A 1,038-nucleotide genomic window follows, 5' to 3' on the forward strand; every position below is an offset into this window, starting at 1 on the left:
CCCGGGCACACTGATCGCTTTTGCCACATTTATAGTGCTCTCGTAAATGCTTCTTGGAGCCGCTCCAGGCAACTGTAATTAATTCTCAGTGGGATGCTCGGAGTGGTCACCCCGGATCCGAAAGGTCAGACTTTGTCTGTGCCTCTCCAGCATCAGTAAAAATTAAATACCCGCTTTCCCCAAAGGTCATCATAAGCCAAACACACATAACGATCAATCTCCATCAGTTGCTTAGGCCCTGCTGTTTCTCATTATTTCTGCAGCTATCCCCAAAATTAAAAGGAAATAGATTAAAAAACAAAATCGAAACATAAGCCTTTATTTTTTTTCCCCCAGTGTTGCTGTAATCCTCCATCCAGCGCAAGCAAGCGATAAAGGCAAAACAGCAAACCCGCGGCAGGCGCCGCGAGCGCGCGGAGAGCCCTTCACCTCGGGGCTTTAATTACGGCGCTGCCCTCTCAGGGCGGCGGGGAGAGGAGCGGCGCGGCCGGGAGCTGCTGCGGAGCGGCGCGGGGTGACAGCGGCGCCGGGCCCCGCGCGGCCGCCGCGGCGGGCGGAGGAGCCGCCGCCGCCTCAGCACCACGGACAGGGCGCGCGGCCCGGCCGCGGCGGGGAAAGGAGGCGGCGGCCCCTCATGGCGCCCGCGGGGCAGCCCCTTCATGGCGGCCTCTCACGGCAGCCCCCGCATGGCGGCCTCTCAGGGCGGCCCCGACATGGCGGCCGGCGGCCCCTCACGGCGCCCCTCTAATGGCGGCCCCTCAGAGCGCCCCCCACATGGCGGCCGGCGGCCCCTGAGGGCAGCGCAGACATGGCGGCCGGCGGCCCCTCACGGCGGAGAGCTGTTATTTACTGCGCGGGTTTTACAGCCAGAGCTCCATTTTATTGCCCCTAACTGCCATGCCCTTTGAAAAGGGCAGTCTGAAATTGGTTGTGGGATTTTTATTTATTTATTTATATTTCCTTCTTTACTACTGGATCTCTTGCAGCCTGGGAGCTGTACGAAGAAGGAGCAGGGAGGAGATGTGAACATGGGCAAAG

The sequence above is a fragment of the Tinamus guttatus genome, unplaced genomic scaffold (assembly GCF_059628265.1).
Source record: "Tinamus guttatus ecotype Peru unplaced genomic scaffold, ASM5962826v1 Tinamus_guttatus_pri_ptg000888l, whole genome shotgun sequence".
NCBI classification, from domain to species: Eukaryota; Metazoa; Chordata; class Aves; order Tinamiformes; family Tinamidae; genus Tinamus; species Tinamus guttatus.